The 27,321-nt window shown below is 45.6% G+C and overlaps 1 long non-coding RNA gene and 1 pseudogene across 1 annotated transcript; one reads left to right on the top strand and one right to left on the bottom strand.

Moving 5' to 3' along the window:
• Positions 1-1,824: 1,824 nt before the first annotated feature.
• LOC118476450 (uncharacterized) lies at positions 1,825-4,029 on the bottom strand. Its single transcript, XR_004856552.1, has 3 exons — positions 3,550-4,029; positions 2,249-3,463; positions 1,825-1,935 (listed from the first exon to the last, which is right to left on the bottom strand). It is a non-coding gene; the product is annotated as an uncharacterized lncRNA (long non-coding RNA).
• Positions 4,030-6,585: 2,556 nt separating this feature from the next.
• On the top strand, positions 6,586-22,735 carry LOC103649507 (probable ADP-ribosylation factor GTPase-activating protein AGD6; annotated as a pseudogene).
• The last annotated feature ends 4,586 nt before the right edge of the window (positions 22,736-27,321 follow it).

Here is a 27,321-nt window from a genome sequence, read left to right as displayed (position 1 = left end):
GTCATCGTCAATGATTAGAACCTACCAAGAGAGCATACAATGGTGAAATAATGTGGGTTCATAACAAATAGCACAACTAAGTATAGAGTGAAAAATTGCAGAACCCACCTCAGAACCCGTGATTACACTAACACATGTGTTCTCTAGTTTTAGCAAATGCTATTAAACCTAGAACGTGATTACACTAACACATGTGTGACTAGCTTGCTCGTGGCACTGGTCGCAATTTTAATGCTTTAAGCATCCATGGTGATAAATCACAGGCCGAAAGAGATAATGTTCTCAATCAGTTTCGAACTGGCAGGGCTCCAATATTAGTAGCCACAGATGTTGCTGCTCATGGACTTGATATCAAAGATATCAGATGAGGCTTATTTGATTGTGAGATATTAAATCCTTAAAGTATTTTAGTGTCCAACTGTCCAATATTACCTTACTGAACACTGACAAATTTCTGTTACTCATTTGTATTGCACAATGTGTTTTTTTAGAGTGGTAATTAATTATGACTTCCCGACTGGGATAGAGGACTATGTGCATCGCATAGGGTGTACAGGAAGAGCTGGCGCTACTGGAGTCTCGTACACCTTTTTCTCTAAACAAGAGTGGAAACATGCTGGTGATTTGGTGAAACTCTTGCAAGGTGCCAACCAGCATGTCCCTCCACAGCTGCGTGACATGGCTGCACGCAGTGCTTCTGGAGGTCCAAGAAACCAGACTGCTGGGATGAGTCGCTGGGATGGGCCTGGTGGTAGTCGTTTTGAACCTGGTGTTGGTGGCTCTGTTGGTTATGGTGGTGTTAGGGAGGGTCCTGGAGGTCGTGAGGGCCCAGGTGGATTTGGTGTCCAAGAAAGCCCAACCATGTTTAGTGGTCGGGAAGCCGCAACCCAGACAGGCCGGTCACGGGGTTATGACAGAAGAAGTGATGGCAGGAGAATTAGTAGGAGCAGGAGTCGCAGCAGGAGCTGGTCACGCAGCAGAAGCCGCAGCAGGAGCTGGAGCCGTAGTCGGAGCTGAAGCAGTAGCGGGAGTCGCATCAGAAGCAAGAGCTGTGACCATGGTTAATAAATAAGACAACAAAAGATGATAGAATAAATCCTACCTATGTAGTGTAACCACTGAATTCTTGGCCAAGAGTCAATGGGGTGGCATCTGGGTATGTGTACGCCCAATTTTAATTATGTCTTTAAACTCAACAGTCTGCACAGTCAGGTTAGCTGATCCTACACATTAGCATTAGCATGTACAAATTGGTATGAAGTGGTCACCAGGCTATGGGTTACCTAATTAACACCTAATTATTAATACGAACTTCAATCAGGAAAAGAATTAAGCGACTCTAATGAACTGCTACAGAACTTGTACAGAGTTAGGAGCCACGCTATGTAGTTCTTGTACAAGCAATGCCGAAATATTAAGATCTTTGATGATTTTCTAAATTTCTAATGTTTCAACTTCAATCTGAATCCCTAATAAGCAGATGGATATAATCAATAGGCACAAATTCACAGTAGGATAATATAATATTAATAGGTCATGATATAGTTATACAAAAGGCAATTAACAACTAACAAGCATAGTACAAAAACAGTCATAATATAATTATGGAAGGCATTTGACAAGCATAGTAAAATAATTCCTAAGGAAAGGAGAAGTTAATACTTTCGAATGAAGTGAATCATGGAACTGTTGCAAACTTGGGATAAACCTTGAATGTATCTCAACGACCGTCGCTATATGCATTACCTGGAAATGTCAACGCCATGAATAATAAACATCTGCAGCAGTAATAGTAATAGTGAAATAAAAATAGTTAAAGCTTACAATGGGAAATGTATCATTTGAAGATTGTGACCTATTCACATGGTCATTTGGGTGCACATACTTCTGACCACCCTTGTGTCCAAGGATCTCAGATGCCCTATTTGCAATTACCTGAATTCAGAAAAGAGATCATAAACAATATAGCACAGCTGGCAGAAACATGCTAGGTTCACAATAAAATTCACATGAACATTAGCTTACAGGAAAACTAAATACTATTTTGCATAGAGATTAGAGAATTAGAGATAATCAGCAGAGTGGAGCACAAATGGAGGTTGGTTTAGTTTACCATGTGTTTGGACACTGAAGTTTAACTTTTCACACTTTAGCAGGGACTACCATTCCAAACAACAGCTATACTACTTTAAAATTGACGTTTTATGGAAGATTTGAAGTAAAAATATTGGATCTGTAGGACACCAACCTCATTGGCATTCATGTTGCTTTGTGTGCCACTGCCAGTTTGCCAGATAACAAGTGGGAAGTGATCATCTAACTTTCCCTCTGCGACCTCCTCAGCTGCCTGTATTATGGCCTTCCCTATTGTTGGATCAAGGCCATAGTCCATATTCACCTTCAAAAGAAAAAGGAAAAGGTATCCATTAATCCATACATAAATGATAGTACTTCCATGTAGCCTACAAAATACCAAAGTGAAATGTTGGAAGTATATAGAAAAGTTCGAGCTGGCACTAAATAACTGTGTCTAATGTGATCTACAGAGCAATCTGAAATTGATAAAAAAAGTGAGAGCCACTGTGGATTGTAGACGAGGGAAACCATCTGATTATATTACAAGACTTCATTCTCTGAATCAATATGTTCTTGTTCTTGCGGATCTTGCTCGGGAAAAGGTACCACTACTGTTATGCTGGAAACTATGACTGTGGCCCTAAACTTCATGTTCATCATCATTCTGTCTTCGTGTGCTTTTACAATTCAATATGAATATCAGGTCAGGCTTAAACTTCACAATGTGTTTTTATGTAATCTCAAAGTTGTGGACTTCAAAATAGATTGTTTTAATATTCTTTGGCAATAAAGCCATGGTATTTTCAGTCGAACTCTTCTCCTTTAATACATATTAGACATATATTTGTTTTTTAATGCTATTCATTTCCAAACTTCAATTGGATGTACATTATAGAGTTTTCAATTGGAGTTTAATAAGAAGTACATTATAGAGTTTTCAATCACAGTGTTTGCCGGTATTATCACATCCTAGACAAGTATGGAAACTCTGTGACCAGACCAGACTGGCTTAGTGAAGGGCAACATAAATTATTTTACCTGACGAATTAAGGGACCAATGTAAAGCAGTTGTTGTTGACATACTTATCTGAGTCAATCATTCAATCACATTCTATATAAGGGGAGCTGACCTTACATGATGATCCCTAATAAATCAAGATTTAGTTGAGTAAAGAAAAACAGCAAAAGAAAGCTATAAATGTAATTCAATTATGTATTAATCTAGAACTTACTAAAGCACCATCCGAATTGATTTGCCTCATTGAACCACCCTCAATACTTGGACCCTTGAAAGAACCCCCTTTGCTTTGAATAACAACTTTAGTCTTATTTGCCCACTCAACCTTGTCAGCCATGCTCTTAGCCTTTAACACAACATCACTGTGAGCTACAAAATTAATAACAAAGAATTATAAAAAACAGAAGCACAAAGCAAATATAACTTCGTACACTACAATTCAAGGGTATATCAACCTTTGATGACTGTTTTGTATGCAACCCTGTTAGTAATCTTCTTAAATACAAGACTTGAGATTTTTTGTGGTGTGTAGATGTGGCTGCAAGTTGTAATCACCATCATCCTGTCCACCTTTGCCGGCTTCAGCATCGCCAGGCAGACCTTGAGATCGCTCTGCCTCCTGCACTTGCACTTGCATCTGAACCTGCCCCTGTGTAGATTATCATACAGCTCCAACTATACATCTAGTATGCGTGTCTATATACATGCAGCTCCACCATTTATTTTGGAGACCTCGATCCATGTATAGTGAAAGAAAAAGTAAAGACAACAAAACACATGCATAAACATTGAATCAGCAACAAAGCACATCACTTTAAACAAACATGTATGACTGAGTGCATTTAATTAATTGAATCAGAGATCAAATATTTAGAGATCAGACCAACAGAATCCAAAATGCACCTCCTGCAATTTCTTTCTGATTCCTTTCGAACCTACATGAAAATGTTGCAACATCAGGAATAATCTACAGAAACATACAAAATGTCAATAGCCATCTCAATTAATAGGGCTAAATGCATACTTAGGATGGTAAAATACGCCTACAGGCATCCTAGAATAGCAAAGTGTGATTTATGGCTAGAGACTTCTTTACCTATTCAGTTCAACTACATATTGCCCCCAATGTTTCCTCGGAGAAATAGTGCTACTGTCTGCCATCAAACCGTAATACCAAGGAACGCAAATCTCTCCCTGAAAATCATAGAGACTGCATAGAAAACAAAACCAGAATCCGCTACATTAGCACAAACATCACCCACAAACAGACCAGAACATCACCCACAAATCTCTAGAGGACCTTGAGGCAGGTCGGGTCGTCGTCGACGGCGATCACGCGCATGCCGACGGGGAACTGGTCCTTAGCGCCGTGGCCGCCGCTGGCCCTTGCCTGCAGCTTCAGCTCGTCGATAGGTAATCTCCGGCGGCTCCGGCTCGGCAAATCCAACAGCAGCGAAATCATCAGATTCTAATACACCCCATCAAGATAACGCCATACAGATAAAATGTCACTTGATAATTAATTGAATAGATACATCGAGAACCTTCTAAAAAATAATTTTTGCACCAATGGAATAATTCACTTCAAACTAAAGCCAAACAATTCATCTTTCTCAAGCATAACCAAGAAATTCCCATAATTTTTGTAGTAGGATGCATAGAACAGTCCAGAAATACAGAAGAATTTCTATCAACGGTGGTGTTATCTTGTTGGGGTGTATTAAAGCCAAATAGTCCACTTTTATTAGATTGTGTAGCTCTAAGGTATTTAAACTGGCCAACAAAATCTTCAACATGTAATGTCTAGCCATTATCCCCCCCCAAAAAAGTGTCACTTACACGTACTCTTAGAACACATGTTCTAGACTATCCTTAGGACAATATGCAATGCATATAATATTTTTCATTAGTGTTGAAGTGTTGATAGTACAAGAAAACGTCACTAAATAATTTCACATCAAAGCATGAGTGGCATACTCGTTAGGTAAGAAAAAGGCATCCACTATCTATGGCAAAATCTGATCGAACATGACCAAACAACATTAACCAAGAGCTGACCCAAGCTAACGATTTACTACCAAAATTCTAATGCTTGATAGATTGATAGCAAGTAGTACCAATGTTTAAATGAAGTGGTCGTACTCGGTATTGAATAAAGGTAGCTTACCATAGCCTTCAACTTAAAAGCAAATGACCTTAAATCATAATCATTGTTCTTTCGTGTCCTAGACCTAGATAAATTCATCAAAAGTTTCCGAAACCTTCAAATCATGAGGTGCTTCCTCATAATTTACTTCATCAAGCATCGCATATAAATCCCTCACAAGCCTCTGCACATTGGAATACAAGTTCATATAAATACAACAAGTCCACAAAATGGAAGGAAGTAGCAAATAAAATAGAGGACATATAAGTAACATGGAACCATCATCTCCCCTACCAAGAACGCGTGGAGCAAAACGTCTTCCAAGACAATCTAAAAATAGTAGCTAGTGATTAGTAACAAGTTATTAAATGGGAGTATATTATATAAGTACATCTTATAAACAACATTCGATGTTGAATAATACTGTATTGTAACACAACCAAATAATGAGAACCCATCCTACGTGAGCTGCATATATCCTCAAACCAGCAAGAACCAAATATGGCACATTAGCACAAACAACTCTCTAGAGTTACTTCTTACATACATGAGCTCCGCACCTTGTCGTCGCCGCCCTTGACCTCCTCGTTGTGCCACTCCCAATGCGTTGTCGCCGCGGGGCTGTTGTTGTCCCGCCCCACCAAAGATGACCGTGTTGCCACCTTCTAGAATATCCTTAGCAGTAACTACCCCTACCATTTTAAGCTATTTGAGTGAAAGGTCGAGTTCTATGCTCTTCACATGGGCTAAAGGTTTTGTGCTATAGATAAAAAAATGCACCATAAACGTAGTCCTTGGGAGAGGGGATGTCATCCACACATAGAGCCTCACCTATATGTGGTAGCATCACCACAATTTACTTTCCAAAAGCATATGTGCTATGACAATATATTCATCAACATATTGATCATGCGGTACGACAGATCAGAACCCAACAAACATCATTTCTCGTCACCACCTAAATCCTCCTCCCTGTCGGCCGAATTGGGGCTCTCCCTAGCTTAGATCCAAGCCTACGGATGCACGAGGGACAAGGAGAACGGAAAGTAATTCGGAGCCAGGAATGGACCAGTGGATGCAGGTGGACATGGCGGCCACAGCTCTGGACGCTAGATCTGCACCAGATCCAATCACCAGCCATTCCAACCACCAAAAGTAGAGTATCAAATATAGCAAGCAGACCTAGATGCCTAAGATGCAGATCTAGAGTGACAAGGGCGCGACACTTACGTTGGAGCGGTGCTTGGCGATGGCAATGTAGAGCCCCTTAATGATGCCAGCATTGATGTTGAAGAGGTCGTGCCTAGTCATGTCCGGCTTCCTAGGCACAACAACGGGGATAATGATGACGTCGGAGCCATCCAGCGCCTCCCTGAACACCTTCACCTACAGGAGTCGAGAGGAAACAGTGAGCATGGATCCAGTCCAGTCCGTCCGAGCCAAGCCAGAGGATGATAGGAGCGCATCGAGCGGGGGAGTTGGTGTGGAAGACATCGGTCATGACGGCAGGGGTCCAAGCCCTAGCAACCCCGACAGGCCCTTGAGCGGCGCAGCGGGGGGGGGAGCGGTGAGGACCAGCTACGACTTGCGCGGAGGAGGGGAGACGGGAGGTGGCGACTGCGGAGACCTAGCATCCCCGGATTGAGCAGCGCACGGGGGTCGGGGGGGTGAGGGCCGGTCGCGACTCGCGCGGCGGAGGGCGGTGGGAGGCAACGACTGCGGAGTGAGGTGCGTAGAGTGGGATGGTTAGACGATGTCGATGCACGTAGATCGTGGGCAGTAGATACGGACGGTCCAGATTACCCGGAGGCAGAACCAGGGGAGGCAGCCTACCCCTTGCGTTCTTAATAGGTAGTATAGATTAAGACGGTAAGGGGTAGGTGAGAGCACCTAGAGGGGGGGGTGAATAGGTGATCCTGTGAAACTTAAACTTATAGCCACAAAAACTTGTTAAGTGTTAGCACAATAATCGCCAAGTGGCTAGAGATGAGTCTCAACAAATCACAATACCACAAAAAATCAACACAGAGAAGACACAATGGTTTATCCCGTGGTTCGGCCAAGTACAAAACTTGCCTACTCCACGTTGTGGCGTCCCAACGGACGAGAGTTGCACTCAACTCCTCTCAAGTGATCCAATGATCAACTTGAATACCACAGTGTTATGCTTTTCCTTTCAGTATCCCGTTTGCGAGGAATCTCCACAACTTGGAGTCTCTCGCCCTTACACTTGAGATTCACAAAGAAATACGTAGTAAGGGAGGGAAGCAACACACACAAATCCACAGCAAAATGCGCACACACACGGCCAAGAATCGAGCTCAAAAGACTATCTCAAAGTTCTCACTAGAACGGAGCTCGAATCACTGAGAATGACAAACGGATGCGCAAAGACTGAGTGTGGATGATCAAGAATGCTCTAAGGTTGCTTGGTGTTCTCCTCCATGCGCCTAGGGGTCCCTTTTATAGCCCCAAGGCAGCTAGGAGCCGTTGAGAGCAATTCTGGAAGACTGATCTTGCCTTCTGTCATCGGGCGCACCAGACAGTCCGGTGCACATCGGACACTGTCCGGTGCCCGATTTCTTTCCTTAAACGGCCCAGTCGACCGTTGCAGATCTGGGAGCCGTTGGCGCACCGGACAGTCCGGTGCACACCGGACAGTCCGGTGCCCCCTTCCGACCGTTGGCTCGGCCACGTGTTGCGCGCGGATTCCGCGGCCGACCGTTGGCCCGGCCGACCGTTGGCTCACCGGACAGTCTGGTGCACGCCGGACAGTCCGGTGAATTTTAGCCGTACGCCGTCGGCGAATTCCTGAGAGCAGCCACTTCGCTCGAGGCAGCCTGGCGCACCGGACACTGTCCGGTGCACCACCGGACACTGTCCGGTGCACCACCGGACAGTCCGGTGCTCCAGACCGAACAACTTTTTGGCTGTACATAGCCAACTTTTCTCTGACTCGATTTCTCCTGTTTCAAGCACTTAGACACAATACATTAGTCTTCAAAACAATGTACTAAGGCTTAGAAACATACCTTTACTCTTGATTTGCACTTTGTCCATCCATGGGTATAGATTCACATTTAAGCACCTGTGTTGGCACTCAATCACCAAAATACTTAGAAATGGCCCAAGGGCACATTTCCCTTTCAATCTCCCCCTTTTTGGTGATTTATGCCAACACAACATAAAGCAACTAGAACAAGTGCAATATCACTTCAAATAAAAACTCAAATTTATTTTGATTCAATTTGGCATATATGGATCATCCTTTGCCACCACTTGGTTTGTTTTTGCAAATCAAACTCAAATCTCTACCTCTAAGTCAAACACACATGTTGAAGCATAAAGAGAGTCATTCCAAAAGAAAGATTTCAAAAACTCCCCCTTTTTTTCATAATCAACACTTCTCCCCATAAGAGGCCAACTTTTGACAAAAGAGACAACAAAAGAGTTTTGAAAAAGCTCTATTCTACTATTTTCAAAATCTCTATTTTCAAAATCTCTCAAGTGCCTTTTTTTCATAATCAACACTTCTCCCCATAAGAGGCCAACTTTTGACAAAAGAGACAACAAAAGAGTTTTGAAAAAGCTCTATTCTACTATTTTCAAAATCTCTATTTTCAAAATCTCTCAAGTGGTAGCTGATCCATTTATCGCTTTGGCCTTTATTTTCTCCCCCTTTGGCATCAAGCACCAAAACGGGATCAATCTTGGCCCCAGAACCCCATTGCCTCACCAAAATCTTCAATAAGAATACAAAGGCAATAAGAGTACATGAGATGAACTTGGAATAAGTTACCCTCTCATCGGAGTGCAGTGGAAGTCTTTCATGGTCCAAGTCCACCTTTTCCCTTTTAATTCTCCTTTGAGACTAAAACAAGCAAACTCAAGCATACGGTTAGTCTCAAAGGGTCAAGTTGTAACACATCTCCCCCTCAAACTGTGCATCACTTTGCAATGGACTTGTGAGATCCAGGGAGTGTTTGTACAACTTGAGCACCACAATAAGCAACAAAATGCAGAATGAACATGATCAAAGGCATAAACACATGTATGCTACAATTCAATCCAAGTTCCGCGAATCTAAGACATTAAGCTCACTACGCAACCTGCAAAAGGTCTTCTCATCTAGAGGCTTGGTAAAGATATCGGCTAGCTGGTTCTCGGTGCTAACATGAAACACTTCGATATCTCCCTTTTGCTGGTGGTCTCTCAAAAAGTGATGTCGGATGTCTATGTGCTTTGTGCGGCTGTGTTCAACAGGATTTTCCGCCATGCGGATAGCACTCTCATTGTCACATAGGAGTGGGACTTTGCTCAGATTGTAGCCAAAGTCCCGGAGGGTTTGCCTCATCCAAAGTAGTTGCGCGCAACATTGTCCTGCGGCAACATACTCGGCCTCAGCGGTGGATAGGGCAACAGAGGTTTGTTTCTTAGAGTTCCACGACACCAGGGACCTTCCTAAGAATTGGCACGTCCCTGATGTACTCTTCCTATCGACCTTACATCCAGCATAGTCGGAATCTGAGTATCCAACCAAGTCAAAGGTAGACCCTTTTGGATACCAGAGCCCGAAGCAAGGCGTAGCAACCAAATATCTTAGAATTCGCTTTACCGCCACTAAGTGACACTCCTTAGGATCGGATTGAAATCTAGCACACATGCATACGCTAAGCATAATATCCGGTCTACTAGCACATAAATAAAGTAGAGACCCTATCATTGACCGGTATGCTTTTTGATCAACCGACTTACCTCCTTTGTTGAGGTCGGTATGTCCGTCGGTTCCCATCGGAGTCTTTGCGGGCTTGGCGTCCTTCATCCCAAACCGCTTTAGCAGATCTTGCGTGTACTTCGTTTGGGAGATGAAGGTGCCGTCCTTGAGTTGCTTCACTTGGAACCCAAGGAAGTAGTTCAACTCGCCCATCATCGACATCTCGAATTTCTGCGTCATCACCCTGCTAAACTCTTCACAAGACTTTTGGTTAGTAGAACCAAATATTATGTCATCGACATAAATTTGGCACACAAACAAATCACCATCACATGTCTTAGTAAAAAGAGTTGGATCGGCTTTCCCAACCTTGAAAGCATTAACAATTAGAAAGTCTCTAAGGCATTCATACCATGCTCTTGGGGCTTGCTTAAGTCCATAGAGCGCCTTAGAGAGCTTACACACGTGGTCGGGGTACCGTTCATCCTCGAAGCCAGGGGTTGCTCCACGTACACCTCCTCCTTGATCGACCCGTTGAGGAAAGCGCTCTTCACATCCATTTGGTACAACCTGAAAGAATGGTGAGCGGCATATGCTAGCAGGATGCGAATTGACTCTAGCCTAGCCACAGGAGCAAACGTCTCCTCAAAGTCCAAACCTGCGACTTGGGCATAACCTTTTGCCACAAGTCGAGCCTTGTTCCTCGTCACCACCCCGTGCTCGTCCTGTTTGTTGCGGAACACCCACTTGGTTCCCACAACATTTTGCTTGGGACGAGGCACCAGTGTCCAAACTTCATTGCGCTTGAAGTTGTTGAGTTCCTCCTGCATGGCTAACACCCAGTCCGGATCTAGCAAGGCCTCTTCTACCCTGAAAGGCTCAATAGAAGAGACAAAGGAGTAATGCTCACAAAAATTAACTAATCGAGATCGAGTAGTTACTCCCTTGCTAATATCACCCAAAATTTGGTCGACGGGATGATCCCTTTGAATCACCGCTCGAACTTGGGTTGGAGGTGCCGGTTGCGCTTCTTCCTCCATCACGTGATCATCTTGTGCTCCCCCTTGATCACACACCTCCTTTTGATGAACCTGTTCATCGTCTTGAGTTGGGGGGTGCACCGTTGTTGAGGAAGAAGGTTGATTTCGTTCATCTTGTTCCTGTGGCCGCACTTCTCCAATCGCCATGGTTCGTATAGCTGCCGTCGGAACATCTTCTTCATCTACATCATCACAATCAACAACTTGCTCTCTTGGAGAGCCATTAGTCTCATCAAATACAACGTCGCTAGAGACTTCAACCAAACCCGATGATTTGTTGAAGACTCTATACGCCTTTGTATTTGAGTCATAACCTAACAAAAACCCTTCTACAGCTTTGGGAGCAAACTTAGAATTTCTACCCTTCTTCACTAGAATGTAGCATTTGCTCCCAAATACACGAAAGTAAGATACATTGGGTTTGTTACCGGTTAGAAGCTCATAGGACGTCTTCTTGAGGAGGCGATGAAGGTAGACCCTGTTGATGGCGTGGCAAGCCGTGTTCACGGCTTCCGACCAGAAACACTCGGGGGTCTTGAATTCTCCAAGCATCGTCCTCGCCATATCGATTAGCGTCCTGTTCTTCCTCTCTACCACACCATTTTGCTGTGGTGTGTAGGGAGCGGAGAACTCGTGCTTGATCCCTTCCTCCTCAAGGAACTCCTCCACTTGAAGGTTCTTGAACTCGGACCCGTTGTCGCTTCTTATCTTCTTCACCTTGAGCTCAAACTCATTTTGAGCTCTCCTGAGGAAGCGCTTGAGGGTCCCTTGGGTTTCAGACTTATCCTGCAAAAAGAATACCCAAGTGAAGCGGGAAAAGTCATCAACAATAACTAAACCATACTTACTTCCTCCTATGCTCAGATAGGCGACGGGTCCGAAGAGGTCCATATGTGGCAGCTCCAGGGGTCTTGATGTTGTCATCACATTTTTGGTGTGATGAGAGCCTCCCACCTGTTTCCCTGCTTGACAAGCTGCACAAGGTCTATCTTTTTCGAAATGAACATTGGTTAGACCTATCACGTGTTCTCCCTTTAGAAGCTTGTGGAGGTTCTTCATCCCCACATGTGCTAAGCGGCGATGCCACAGCCAGCCCATGCAAGTCTTAGCCATTAAGCATGCATCTAGACCGGCCTCTTCTTTTGCAAAATCAACTAAATAAAGTTTGCCGTCTAATACACCCTTAAAAGCTAGTGAACCATCACTTCTTCTAAAGACAGACACATCTACATTTGTAAATAGACAGTTATATCCCATATTGCATAATTGACTAACCGATAGCAAATTATATCCAAGAGACTCTACTAAAAACACATTAGAGATAGAGTGCTCATTAGAAATTGCAATTTTACCTAACCCTTTTACCTTGCCTTGATTCCCATCACCGAATATAATTGAATCTTGGGAATCCTTATTCTTGACGTAGGAGGTGAACATCTTCTTCTCCCCCGTCATATGGTTTGTGCATCCGCTATCAATAATCCAGCTTGAACCCCCGGATGCATAAACCTGCAAGGCAAATTTAGGCTTGGGACTTAGGTACCCAACTCTTGTTGGGTCCTACAAGGTTAGTGCAAATATCCTTAGGGACCCAAATGCAAGTTTTGTCTCCCTTGCATTTTGCCCCTAACTTCCTGGCAACAATTTTCCTATCCTTTCTACAAATAGCAAAGGAAGCATTTAAAGCACAATAAATTGTAGAAGGTTCATTCACTACTTTCCTAGGAGCATGAATAATATTCCTTTTTGGCACATGATGAATAGCATTTCTCCTAGACATATTTCTACCATGCATATAGGAAGAACTAGAAGCAAACATGGCATGAGAGTCAAAATCATCATAAGCATTATAATTCCTAGTTTGTCTCCTATCATGATACATAAAAGCATGGTTCCTTTTAGTACTACTTGCCATAGGGGCCTTCCCTTTCTCCTTGGCGGAGATGGGAGCCTTATGGCTTGTTAAGTTCTTGGCTTCCCTCTTGAAGCCAAGTCCATCCTTAATTGAGGGGTGTCTACCAATCGTGTAGGCATCCCTTGCAAATTTTAGCTTATTAAAATCATTCTTGCTAGTCTTAAGTTGAGCATTAAGACTAGCCAATTCATCATTAAGCTTGGAAATTGAAACTAGGTGTTCACTACACGCATCAATGTCAAAGTCTTTACACCTAGTACAAATTACAACATGTTCTACACAAGAATTAGATTTACTAGCCACTTCTAGTTTAGCATTTAAATCATTATTAACACCTTTTAAAGTAGCAATGGTTTCATGACAAGAAGATAATTCACCAGAAAGCACTTCATTTCTTTTAATTTCTAGAGCAAGGGAATTTTGTGCACTAACAAATTTATCATGCTCCTCATATAAAAGATCCTCTTGTTTTTCTAGTAATCTATTCTTATCATTCAAAGCATCAATCAACTCATTAATCTTATTAATTTTAGATCTATCTAATCCCTTGAATAAGCATGAGTAATCTATCTCATCATCATCACTAGACTCATCCTCACTTGAAGAAGCATAAGTACTAGTATCATGAGTGCTTACTTTCTTCTCCCTTGCCATGAGGCAAGTGTGACGCTCGTTGGGGAAGAGGGATGACTTGTTGAAGGCGGTGGCGGCGAGTCCTTCATTGTCGGAGTCGGAGGAGGAGCAATCCGAATCCCACTCCTTTCCTATATGTGCCTCGCCCTTGGCCTTCTTGTAATGCTTCTTCTTCTCCCTTTTGTTCCCCTTTTCCTGGTCACTTTCATTATCGGGACAGTTAGCAATGAAATGACCAATCTTACCACATTTGAAGCATGAGCGCTTCTCCTTTGTCTTGGTCTTGCTTGGCTGTCCCTTGCGACCTTTAAGCGCCGTCTTGAAGCGCTTAATGATGAGGGCCATCTCCTCATTATTGAGCCCGACCGCCTCAACTTGCGCCACCTTGCTTGGTAGTGCCTCCTTACTCCTCGTTGCCTTGAGAGCGATGGGTTGAGGCTCATGAGTAGGACCGTTCAACGCGTCGTCCACGTATCTCGCCTCCTTGATCATCATTCTCCCGCTTACAAACTTCCCTAGAACTTCTTCGGACGACATCTTGGTGTACCTAGGATTTTCACGAATATTGTTCACCAAATGAGGATCAAGAACGGTAAATGACCTTAGCATTAGGCGGACGACGTCGTGGTCCGTCCATCGCGTGCTCCCGTAGCTCCTTATTTTGTTGATAAGGGTCTTGAGCCGGTTGTATGTTTGAGTTGGCTCTTCGCCCCTTATCATTGCGAATCGTCCAAGCTCGCCCTCCACCAACTCCATCTTGGTGAGCAAGGTGACATCATTCCCCTCATGAGAGATCTTGAGGGTGTCCTAGATCTGCTTGGCATTGTCCAAGCCGCTCACCTTATGGTACTCGTCCCTGCACAAAGAGGCTAGCAACACAGTAGTAGCTTGTGCATTTTTATGAATTTGTTCATTAATAAACATGGGACTATCTGTACTATCAAAGTGCATTCCATTTTCTACAATCTCCCATATGCTAGGATGGAGAGAGAACAAGTGACTACGCATTTTGTGACTCCAAAATCCGTAGTCCTCTCCATCAAAATGAGGAGGTTTACCAAGTGGAATAGATAATAAATGAGCATTAGTACTTTGAGGAATACGAGAGTAATCAAAAGAAAAGTTCGAATTGACCGGTTTCTTTCTCTCGTATTCGTTGTGGTCGTCGTCCTTTTGGGAGGAAGTAGACTCATCGCTGTCGTAGTAGATGATCTCCTTGATGCGTCTTGTCTTCTTCTTCTTCCCATCTTTGCGTCTGTGGCCCGAGCCCGAGTCATTTGACTTGTCATCCCTTGGCTCGTTGACGAAGGACTCCTTCTCCTTGTCGTTGATCACGATTCCCTTCCCTTTAGGATCCATCTCTTCGGGCGGTTAGTCCCTTTGTGAAGAGAACGGCTCCGATACCAATTGAGAGCACCTAGAGGGGGGGTGAATAGGTGATCCTGTGAAACTTAAACTTATAGCCACAAAAACTTGTTAAGTGTTAGCACAATAATCGCCAAGTGGCTAGAGATGAGTCTCAACAAATCACAATACCACAAAAAATCAACACAGAGAAGACACAATGGTTTATCCCGTGGTTCGGCCAAGTACAAAACTTGCCTACTCCACGTTGTGGCGTCCCAACGGACGAGAGTTGCACTCAACTCCTCTCAAGTGATCCAATGATCAACTTGAATACCACAGTGTTATGCTTTTCCTTTCAGTATCCCGTTTGCGAGGAATCTCCACAACTTGGAGTCTCTCGCCCTTACACTTGAGATTCACAAAGAAATACGTAGTAAGGGAGGGAAGCAACACACACAAATCCACAGCAAAATGCGCACACACACGGCCAAGAATCGAGCTCAAAAGACTATCTCAAAGTTCTCACTAGAACGGAGCTCGAATCACTGAGAATGACAAACGGATGCGCAAAGACTGAGTGTGGATGATCAAGAATGCTCTAAGGTTGCTTGGTGTTCTCCTCCATGCGCCTAGGGGTCCCTTTTATAGCCCCAAGGCAGCTAGGAGCCGTTGAGAGCAATTCTGGAAGACTGATCTTGCCTTCTGTCATCGGGCGCACCGGACAGTCCGGTGCACACCGGACACTGTCCGGTGCCCGATTTCTTTCCTTAAACGGCCCAGTCGACCGTTGCAGATCTGGGAGCCGTTGGCGCACCGGACAGTCCGGTGCACACCGGACAGTCCGGTGCCCCCTTCCGACCGTTGGCTCGGCCACGTGTTGCGCGCGGATTCCGCGGCCGACCGTTGGCCCGGCCGACCGTTGGCTCACCGGACAGTCCGGTGCACGCCGGACAGTCCAGTGAATTTTAGCCGTACGCCGTCGGCGAATTCCCGAGAGCAGCCACTTCGCTCGAGGCAGCCTGGCGCACCGGACACTGTCCGGTGCACCACCGGACAGTCCGGTGCTCCAGACTGAACAGCTTTTTGGCTGTACACAGCCAACTTTTCTCTGACTCGATTTCTCCTGTTTCAAGCACTTAGACACAATACATTAGTCTTCAAAACAATGTACTAAGGCTTAGAAACATACCTTTACTCTTGATTTGCACTTTGTCCATCCATGGGTATAGATTCACATTTAAGCACCTGTGTTGGCACTCAATCACCAAAATACTTAGAAATGGCCCAAGAGCACATTTCCCTTTCAGTAGGCTGCCATTCCGTGTTCTGCCATTCCCATTCCCCCCCTCCCCGCACTGTCTTTCTCATTCTCCCCTCCCCGCAAAGCACATTCCCATTCCCGGTTGTCATTCCGTGTTCTGCCATTCTCATTCCCCTCTCCCCCGCACTGTCTTTCTCATTCCTTCCTCCCCGCAAAGCTCATTCCCATTCCCACGTGCATCTCACGCCTAGCTAAAATTAAATTAAAAAAACACAAATATGACCCCAATGGGATTCGAACCTGCGACCTCTTAAGCAAATGTGCTCGTAGCTACCACTATACCACATGTGTGTTTATGTCAATATCTGTTACGGTAAAAATATCTACTACATATCAAGCCTACCTGTTACCTTTGCACAATGTATAGTAGTAGATAATTATCAACGAGATTCCTGAATTATATTTTTGGATGGAGGGAGTAGTATTTAAAGAAGAGCCTTGCATGTAATTTCTTTTGTTTGAATAATGTTTTCAACTTAAATTCTTTTTTATATGTGTCGGCGTTTCGAGACAGGGGGGTCCCTAAGCCGACGAGTGAGTGTGCTGCGTGCCCCAGCCCAGATGGGTCGAGCGCGTGGGCGAGCGCGAAGGGGGGAGAGGCGAGGTGGCCGGAGTCGAGCGTGAGAGAGGTGGAAGTCCCGCGGCCTTCGTGTTCGTCCCGCGCCCAGGTCAGGTGCGCTTGCAGTAGGGGGGTTACAAGCGTCCACGCGGGTGAGGGAAGCGAGCGGCCCCAAGAGAGCGCCTGTCCCGTCCTCGGTCCCGCGCGGCCAACCCTCTCTAAGAAGGCCCTGGTCCTCCCTTTTATAGTCGTAAGGAGAGGATCCAGGTGTACAATGGGGGGTGTAGCAGAGTGCTACGTGTCTAGCGGAGGGAGAGCTAGCGCCCTAGGTACATGCCAATGTGGCAGCCGGAGAGATCTGGGCACCCTGCTGGCGTGATGTCGTGGCTGTCGGAGGCGCGGCGGAGCCTGGCGGAGGGACAGCTGTTGGAGCGGTCGCGTCCCTGCTGACGTCGTCCTGCTTCCGTAAGAGAGCTGGGGGCCGCCGTCGTCATAGAGCTTGTGGAGCGCCATCATTGTCCCTCCGGCGGAGCTGGCCGGATGGGACGCCGGTCTTGTTCTCCGTGACCCGAGTCGATTCGAGGTAGGATGATGATGGCGCTTCCTGTTGACGTGGCGGTCTGTGCCCTAGGCAGGGCGACGTGGGGGTTCCTCCGAAGCCGAGGTTGAGTCTGCCTTCCGTTGCCGTGGCCGAGCCCGAGCCATGGGGTCGGGCAAGGCGGAAGTCGTTCGGCCGAGGCCAGGGTGGAGTCCGAGCCCTGGGGTCGGGCGAGGCGGAAGTCGTTCGGCCGAGGCCAGGGCGGAGTCCGAGCCCTGGGGTCGGGCGAGGCGGAGTTTCGTCGTCTTCCGGGTCTTAGCCCGAGTCCGAGCCCTGGGGTCGGGCGGAGCGGAGTTTCGTCGTCTTCCGGGTCTTAGCCCGAGTCCGAGCCCTGGGGTCGGGCGGAGCGGAGTTCGCCGTCTTCCGGGTCTTAGCCCGAGTCCGAGCCCTGGGGTCGGGCGGAGCGGAGTTCGCCGTCTTCCGGGTCTTAGCCCGAGTCCGAGCCCTAGGGTCGGGCGGAGCGGAGTTCGCCGTCTTCCGGGTCTTAGCCCGAGTCCGAGCCCTGGGGTCGGGCGGGGCGGAGTTCGCCGTGGTGCCTTTGGCAAGGCCTGACTGCCTGTCAGACTCACTCTGTCGAGTGGCACTGCAGTCGGAGTGGCGCAGGCGGCGCTGTCCTTCTGTCAGACTGGCCAGTGGAGCGGTGGAGTGACAGTGGTCACTTCGGCTCTGCCGGGGGCGCGTGTCAGGATGAAGGTGTCAGGCCACCTTTGCGTTAAATGCCCCTGCAATTTGGTCAGTCGGTGTGGCGATTTAGTCAAGGTTGCTTCTGAGCGAAGCCAAGGCCTCGGGCGAGCCGGTGATGTGTCCGCCATAAAAAGGGGGCCTCGGGCGAGACGGAAGTCTCTCGAGGTCGGCTGCCCTTGGCCGAGGCTAGGCTCGGGTGAAGCGTGATCGAGTCACTCGTGTGGACTGATCCCTGACTTAATCGTACCCATCAGGCCTTTGCAGCTTTATGCTGATGGGGGTTACCAGCTGAGAATTAGGCGTCTTGAGGGTACCCCTAATTATGGTCCCCGACAATATGTGTGACATTTATTCTCCGTAATATTTTTTCATGGATCTGACTTGTGAGTCGTTTTCATAAACCAACGCTAAAGATGAATTCATGTTTATTACTTGGAAACCCCGAACAAACACCACTGGCAGGAGGCGCTCGCGTTGGTGTCACTCATCGACGACGAGAAGAAGCTTGACGATTGCCAGTTCGACCTCTGGAAGCAGTACTACGTGGCCGCTTGCGTCGCTGTGTTCGGCAAGCTCCGCCGCAGCCACCGCTTGGACGCAGTCCAGGGCGGCTGCACCGTGCTGTCCATCTCAAACAGGGGGACCTCATGGTCGTCACCAACGCCGACGACTCTTGGGTCGTTCTAGGACCGCATCCGACAACGGTGTCGTCACATCGTCCAGCTCATCATCACCTGAAGCTCAACCTGCCACGTAAGTCACTACTGACTGGCCATGAATTCTTGTGCGCTGCGACAACGGTCGTTGCTGACATTGTGTGAGTGTCCTCGAACAAGATGTATGTAGAGAAGTAGCACATCCGGTGGTGCAGCGGCTAGGTGTACTGTCTCGCTGATGAGATCAGGGTGCACTTCGTTTGGCAGCCCAACCAAGAGTCATCGGTACTCGCCATGTCGTGCGCGTTCGATGACTACTATATCAAGGACTATGGCGTCATCTTGGCGCCAGAGGTGACGTAGAGGAGGACCGACAGCAATGACCACTTGCCATCATCGGGGTAGCTTTTGTGTGGGCCTGCCTTTAATTCTCTTCGCAAACACATACACTTGCTTTTTTTGTTTAAGCAAGCGTATATGGTGGTGCGTACCTGATGACTGACAATGTACGAGGGAACTTCTACCGACAGGTGTTAGGGGTGAAATGGGTCGGGTATACCCGTCGGGTACCGGATACAGGTAGTGCTAATACCCGTTTTTCGGATACGGGTTCAGGTAGTTTTATATTCGGGACGGATACGGGTAATATTCAGATACTATAGCTTCAGATTCGGGTCGGATATGGAGCAAGAACTACTGGAAAATACCCAGATATTCGGGTCGAATACGGGTACCCGGAATTCGGGTAATCATTTTTTCTTTTTCTGCATAATATAGTTATAAAATCATAACTTTTACATATGAAATCGGATGAAGATAAAGTTTATATGAAAATTGTAGAGCTTGAAGAGATCTATAAGTTTGTAATACATTTATTTTTTGTTTAAACATATATTTAGACCAAAATCATTGAAATAATGTCCAAATTTATATCAAATTAATAGACTTTACCATTTTTATGTGTGGGCTTAAAGTTATCTCCACGTGGGAACTTAAGGTTATTTTTTTATTGACTATTTATTAGTATTGATAACTTATTTGTATTTTTCGGTCGATACTACAATATTTTAAGGATTTATTTGTATTTTGATGATTTTCTATGACAAGAAATTAATAATACATAAATAGCCTCAAAAAATCGTGAAATTTTACGAAGACAAAACATATGTCCATATATAACAATAAAAAAATGTTTGGATCATAAGATCTATAAGATGCCCGCGTTTATTCTATTTTACTTTCACTTATTTGTATGAGTTACATGTGAAATCAGTGTAAATATCCAAGTTTCAACATAATCAGTACTTTACTTTATCATTTTCATGAGGACTTGAGTTATCTTTGTATAAAATGTTTATTAGTTTTTGTAACTTATTTGCAAATTTTGAGTGAAACTAGAATATTTTATGAATTTTAAATATTGCGGTGTTGGTTCTATAATGTCCTTGTGATAAGTAACTTTGGACTGCATGATGTCAATTTTATCGGTTTCCTTTCTTACATTTGATCCATCATATACATGATTATATATTGCTTAACTTATGTGTTTGTTGGATGGTTGGACAATTAATATCATCGGACGAACTACCCGACAATTATCCGGTACCTACCCGAGTAGTATCCGTTATCCGTTTCTTACCCGTCCGGATTATTACCCGGTCCCGTCCTGTATCCGTCCCGAATCTTAACTACCCGTATCTGGTCCCGTATCCGAGAGAAATACATTAGGGTAGGATACGGGATGACCATGTATCCGGCTGTATCCGTCCCATTTTCATCCCTAGGCAGGTGTGGCACGTGCTCTTCAATGATGAGACCATGCAAATCGTGGCATATATCGAAGTCTGCATGATACTGATGGTTGCAATGTAGTAGTGAAACAGCTAAATTAAAATAACAAAAATTATGTATGGCTAGGATTACAAATGGATTATGAAACATTTTCTTATAACAATATAAGACACATTTTATATATAAGTTATTATGTTATTATATGTTCTCGTTGCAACGCACGGGCACTCACCTATATGTACAATATATTTGAGAGTATGACAAATACGTATGTACAAAAAATAAAAATAAAAAATGACCCTAATCTCTACTACTACTTATGTACGTAATGTAGGCGTCCACACGTTCTGTCGCTCCTGCCCGCATCCCGCACGTGGCCGTAGATCCCGTCGACAAACCCCATCCTCCCCCGCCTCCCCCATCCCTTCCATACTCCTCCCGCGACACCGACCGAAAATCATCGTCCACGGCGGCGAGGCGGTTGCAGGAGCTGCAGGCCCAGACGGGGGAACAAGACCTGAGTGGACTGCGCGCAGCGGAACCCGCAGTGGGCAAGCGTCTCCTATGGCGTGTTCATGTGCCTCGAGTGCTCCGGCAAGCACCAGGGCCTCGGCGTGCACATCAGTTTCGTGCGCTCGGTCACCATGGACTCCTGGACCGAGGCGCAGCTCCGCAAGATGGAGGCCGGCGGCAACGACCGCCTCAACGCCTTCCTCACAGCGTGGGGTGTTCCCAAGGAGACGTCTCACGTCGCGAAGTACAACTTCAACGCCGCGACCGCCTACCGCGACTGCATCGCCTCGCTCATTGAGGGCAAGCCTTGGACCGACCCGCCCGTAGTCAAGGAGACGCCCGGATCTGGCGCGCCCGCCCCGGCTAGGAAGCCACCCTTGCACGCCTCTAGAGGCGGCGGCGGGTGGGACGACTGGGACGATGATTTTCGGCCGGACATGAGGCGGAATCAGTCGGTTGGATCATTCGCCGTCGCGGGGGCACAGTCAGGGAGGCAGCCGCCGAGGTCTAAATCAACACAGGACATCTACACTAGGCAGCAGCTGGAGGCGTCGGTGGCTAATAAGGATGATTTCTTCGCCAGGAGGATGGCGGAGAACGAGTCCAAGCCTGAGGGTATCCCGCCATCCCAGGGCGGCAAGTACGTTGTGTTTGGATCCAGCCCAGCGCCATCGGCTAATAGGAACGGCGGTGCTGCTCAGGGCGATGTCTTGCAGGTTGTCTCTCAGGTAAAAAAAGATCATCTTTGTGCTATCGCTGCGTGCAATGAACAAATCCACTTCACACGCTACTCATCACAAAGATAACGAACATAGCATATTTTCCATTGATTGGATAACAATATATCATCAATTCGTAGGAAAACAGAACAATTACTATGGAGTATATGTTTGACTACAATGGTAGGGCTCTGATTTTTATTCCTTGCTACTATTCGGCAGTAAAAACGGAAGATTTTATGACTTGTAACTGTTGTTTCATTACATGCATAAATCAATTGGTCTATCTGGGGTTGCTCACCATAAGAAATTTGTTAGTATTGTGGTCTAATCAAGTTTTAAGATGCATATTGAACACCTGAATATAGTGATGATGCTTTGTTCATTCCAATTACTGGGTAGTACAGGAACATACTGAGGTCCCCTGTAACATATTTACAGAAGGCCAGCGCCACTTGTTTGAATTGTTTAAGCAAAACAGGTTTCAATATGCATGTTGCCATGTGAGCCAATATATTATAGTTGAATAGCAGTTGATGCATTATTGCCCTCAACTTACTTTGGCCACGTGAATATTTAGTTAGGTGTAGTGAGTCCAGCATTATATCTTGTTATGCAATTGTATATTGGTTTGATATAGTTGCTTACCATAACATTTTTTCAGGGATTTGGATGCCTTTCATTAGTTGCAGCCTCTGCTGCCCAGTCTGCTGCTAGTGTTGTCCAAGTCGGCACAAAAGAAATCCAATCAAAGGTGACTGATACAGTAATACTGCAAAAGGATTGTATTATTGCAAAAGGATAAACCGCATGAGTGCCTAGTTTACTCACAATACTTTGTGGTAACAGAAACCATTGCCTTGACTGATTGTTATAAAAGATGTTCAACTTTGGTTGTTGATTAGCACTTGACTAAAATATTATTTTGTTGATTTTGGGCAGCTCAAGGTCATTGGTGATGGTGGTGATCCAAATGGCCACTATGACAAGGATGATCATCAATGAGGCCTTGCGTTGATAATTATAATAACAACTTTGTGAAACATGGTTTTGCCCCATCTTTGCAACATCATATTGTCCTATAGTATTGTAATTGATAAGTGTTTGAGCATGAAGCAGGTTAGGTGGTGTTCTACACCTACGAATTATGCAATCACATATAGATTGTTTCTATGGGTTTTTAGTCATGTACTGTAGTGAATCTTTATTACTGGCATACAACATCTCACAACAGTTCTAATAATGAGCAATAAACTGATATATATTTACTGGTTTTGGTGGTAAGCTTGAAGTTTGCCGAGTAATATGAGCTTAGGCTCAAAAAGCTACCAGAACCTACATGTTATTGTCTGTGTTACTTCATTTGTGACTAGATGAGTGACTTTGCGTTGCAAGAAGAACATTTATCATGATAACTTATGTACAAATGAGTTATACTGTTATAAGTTATTGTGATATATGTTTCCGTTGCAACGCACGGGCACTCACCTAGTATCACATATGAACGGTGTCCTGAGAAAAAAAATGTTCTTTTTTTTCTTTTCAAAAATCAAATAGACATACCTGGATAGATTTTTTGGAAATAGCGGCAAAAGGTTTGCCAGTGTATATATTAGACGAGAGAAAAAAACAAAAAAAAATACGAAAATTATAGACCTACTCCCCTCGATTCTGTCTCCGAATCAACTACAGTACACTTAGAAACACAATTTAATGAAAGAGAAAGAGTTGAGAAACAGGAAGACTACATAAACTAAACCAACCAAAAGATTGAACGATCAGGGGTAGGGATGGTAACTGGGAAATCTCCGTCGGTTTTTGGCTTCTCGTACCCGTCCTTGCGACAAAAAAAATTTCTCGCGGGGATCCCCACGAACTTTTGCGGGGGCATTTCTTCCCCATCCCGTTCCCCGCGAGGATAAACCCCCATCGGGGATCCCCGTTCCCACTTAAATTATAATTATAACATACTTTTTTGTTATTAATATAAAACATTGTCACTTATATACATTGTCAGATGTTAGAACTCATTATGTGTACATCAAAATAAACATATTTGTACAACGAGTTATCTCTTAACAATGTAAATATTTATTTTTATCATTATATATTACATAAAAACATCACTATATATAAGTTTAACGGGTCTCCACGGAGAACGGGGATGGAGAATGTTTCCCCATCCCTGTTTACCCATCGGGGGAGAATTTTCTCCCGTTTACATCCCCGCGCGGGAGAACCTTCCCCATCTCCATCCCCTAATAGAGGAATTCTCCGCGAGGAATCGAGGATCGAAGCCCATTGCCATCTCTAATCAGAGGTTGTTAGTGATTGGGTCACAAACAAGAGTTTTCGGGTTGGAGACTGCGTGCCAAACAGAAGGGTTTGTTCAAAATTATCTAGGGCTCTTGGAAATTCCAGTCTAGGGGGCAGCAGCTCTCCAAGGTAGTCCTCTAGGGTCTTTCTCCACTGCCTTTTCTCTACGGTTGTTGCTACCAAAACCATTTTTTAAAAAAACTTTGAAAATATGCTAGGCATAATAAATGTTGCCTCTCTGTTGACACCTTTTTGGAGGCGCCAATCACTCAAAAGAACCAGCGGCGGTGCTCTCTGGTCAGGGGCGGACGGTCCGCGGCACAGGGCCGGACGGTCCACGACCTGGCGTGAGGCGGAGGTGCTCTCTGCACAGGCGTGGACGGTCCACAGCCAGGGGCCGGACGGTCCGCGACCTGGTACAGGAGCTCGGGTTCCCTGCCTGACGGCCGGACGGTCCGCGCCCTAGGGCCGGACGGTCCGCGCGTACGCAGAGGCGGCGGAAGTCGCCGGCGGCGCCTGGATCTCGCTCCCGGGAGGGACCCCGTCGGGGAGGAGAGATCCTAGGGGTTGTCTAGGCTCGGTATGCCGACCTAGACTCCTCTAATCGACGTAGAGTCGAAGAGAAGCAGAGAATTTGGGGATTGGAATACTAAACTAGGGCTAAACTAGAACTAGACTAGGACTACTCCTAATGCATAAGGTAAAAAACGAGTAATAGACTGGATTTGATCGATTGTTCTGGATTACAAATCGGCCGTAGACCTCTCTATTTATAGAGGAGGAGGGCTGGACCCTTTACACAACTAATTCCGAGCTAATCCCGCGAATATAGCTAACAACCGTAGCACAAAACTTGGAACCCTAAACTGCTCTGCGCATGCGCGGACCGTTCGGCCCACAGGCGCGGAGTGTCCGGACCGCGGACCGTCCGGCCTCAGGGCCGGACCGTCCGCCAGCTCAAAACTGTGCTCAACATATGTGATAGTCGCCTAGAGGGGGGTGAATAGGGCGAAACTGAAATTTACAAATATAAACACAACTACAAGCCGGGTTAGCGTTAGAAATATAAACGAGTCCGCGAGAGAGGGCGCAAAACAAATCGCAAGCAAATAATGAAGTGAGACACACGGATTTGTTTTACCGAGGTTCGGTTCTTGCAAACCTACTCCCCGTTGAGGAGGCCACAAAGGCCGGGTCTCTTTCAACCCTTCCCTCTCTCAAACGGTCCCTCGGACCGAGTGAGCTTCTCTTCTCAAATCAAAGCCGGGAACAAAACTTCCCCGCAAGGGCCACCACACAATTGGTGCCTCTTGCCTTGATTACAATGGAGTTTTGATCTCAAGAACAAGTGAGAAAGAAAAGAAGCAATCCAAGCGCAAGAGCTCAAATGAACACGGCAAATCACTCTCACTAGTCACTAGGGCTTTGTGATGAATTGGAGAGGATTTGATCTCTTTGTATGTGTCTAGAATTGAATGCCTAGCTCTTGTAAGTGGTTGTGAAGTGGAAAACTTGGATGCAATGAATGGTGGGGTGGTTGGGGTATTTATAGCCCCAACCACCAAAAGTGGTCGTTGGAAGGCTGCCTGTTCGATGGCGCACCGGACAGTCCGGTGCACACCGGACAGTCCGGTGCCCCCTGCCACGTCATCACTGCCGTTGGATTCTGACCGTTGGAACTTCTGACTTGTGGGCCCTCCAGGGTGTCCGGTGCACACCGAACATCTACTGTTCATTGTCCGGTGTGCCAGCATGGGCGTTTCTGACTCCTGCGCGCGCAGAGCGCGCATTAAATGCGCGGCAGAGAGCCGTTGGCGCGGAGAAGACCGTTGCTCCGGAGGCGCACCGGACAGTCCGGTGCACACCGGACAGTCCGGTGAATTATAGTGGACTAGCCGTTGGAGTTTCCCGAAGCTGGCGAGTTCCTGAGGCCGACCTCCCTTGGCGCACCGGACACTGTCCGGTGTACACCGGACAGTCCGGTGAATTATAGCCGAGTCGCCTCAGGGAATTCCCGAAGGTGGCGAGTTGGAGTCTGAGTCCCCCTGGTGCACCGGACATGTCCGGTGGCACACCGGACAGTCCGGTGCGCCAGACCAGGGGTGCCTTCGGTTGCCCCTTTTGCTCCTTTGTTGAATCCAAAACTGGGTCTTTTTATTGGCTGAGTGTGAGCCTTTTACACCTGTGTAATCTATACACTTGGGCAAACTAGTTAGTCCAATTATCTGTGTTGAGCAATTCAACCACCAAAATTATTTAGGAACTAGGTGTAAGCCTAATTCCCTTTCAATCTCCCCCTTTTTGGTGATTGATGCCAACACAAACCAAAGCAAATATAGAAGTGCATAATTGAACTAGTTTGCATAATGTAAGTGTAAAGGTTGCTTGGAATTGAGCCAATATAAATACTCACAAGATATGCATGGATTGTTTCTTTCTTATATAACATTTTGGACCACGCTTGCACCACGAGTTTTGTTTTTGCAAGTTTTTGTAAATCCATTTCAAAGATCTTTTGCAAATAGTCAAAGGTAAATGAATAAAAGTTTGCAAAGCATAGTCAAGATTTGAAATTTTCTCCCCCTGTTTCAAATGCTTTTCCTTTGACTAAACAAAACTCCCCCTAAATCAAATCCTCCTCTTAGTGTTCAAGAGGGTTTTGATGTAAGATTTTTGAAAGCCCCCTTTTTAACACAATAGGATATCAATTGATAAATACTTTTGGAAAACACTAAGTTTTTGAATTTGGTGGTGGTGCGGTCCTTTTGCTTTGGGCTCATTTCTCCCCCTTTTTGGCATGAATCGCCAAAAACGGAATCATTAGAGCCCTTTTTCTTCGATGCTCATTTCTCCCCCAAAGAATAGAGAGTTGCTTGGAGTGATGGCGAAGTATGAGTTACGGAGTGGAAGCCTTTTTCTTCGCCGAAGACTCCAATTCCCTTTCAATATACCTATGACTTGGTTTGAAATAGACTTGAAAACACATTAGTCATAGCATATAAAAGAGATATGATCAAAGGTATTTAAATGAGCTATGTGTGCAAGCTAGCAAAAGAAATTTCTAGAATCAAGAATATTGAGCTCATGCCTAAGTCTGGTAAAAGATTGTTCATCAAGAGGCTTGGTAAAAATATCGGCTAATTGATCTTTAGTGTTAATGTAAGAAATCTCGATATCTCCCTTTTGTTGGTGATCCCTAAGAAAATGATACCGAATGGCTATGTGTTTAGTGCGGCTATGCTCGACAGGATTGTCGGCCATTTTGATTGCACTCT

The sequence above is a fragment of the Zea mays genome, chromosome 2 (assembly GCF_902167145.1).
Source record: "Zea mays cultivar B73 chromosome 2, Zm-B73-REFERENCE-NAM-5.0, whole genome shotgun sequence".
Taxonomy (NCBI): Eukaryota; Viridiplantae; Streptophyta; class Magnoliopsida; order Poales; family Poaceae; genus Zea; species Zea mays.
Note: the sequence above shows the minus strand (reverse complement) of the source record. Positions and strands in the feature narration are given on the sequence as shown.